Source organism: Bison bison, unplaced genomic scaffold (assembly GCF_000754665.1).
Source record: "Bison bison bison isolate TAMUID 2011002044 unplaced genomic scaffold, Bison_UMD1.0 scf7180017864472, whole genome shotgun sequence".
Classification (NCBI taxonomy): domain Eukaryota; kingdom Metazoa; phylum Chordata; class Mammalia; order Artiodactyla; family Bovidae; genus Bison; species Bison bison.
The window spans coordinates 15100084-15100496 of NW_011495033.1; positions in this window are offsets into that span (position 1 = coordinate 15100084).

The window sequence follows — 413 nt, forward strand, 5'->3', positions numbered from 1 at the left end:
TTGACTATGCCAAAGCTTTGACTGTGTGGATCACAATAAACTGTGGAAAATTCTGAAAGAGATGGGAATACCAGACCACCTGATCTGCCTTTGAGAAATTTGTATGCAGGTCAGGAAGCAACAGTTCGAACTGGACATGGAACAACAGACTGCTTCCAAATAGGAAAAGGAGTACGTCAAGGCTGTATATTGTCACCCTGTTTATTTAACTTCTATGCAGAGTACATCATGAGAAACGCTGGACTGGAAGAAACACAAACTGGAATCAAAATTGCCGAGAGAAATATCAATCACCTCAGATATGCAGATGACACCACCCTTATGGCAGAAAGTGAAGAGGAACTCAAAAGCCTCTTGATGAAAGTGAAAGTTGAGAGTGAAAAAGTTGGCTTAAAGCTCAACATTCAGAAAAC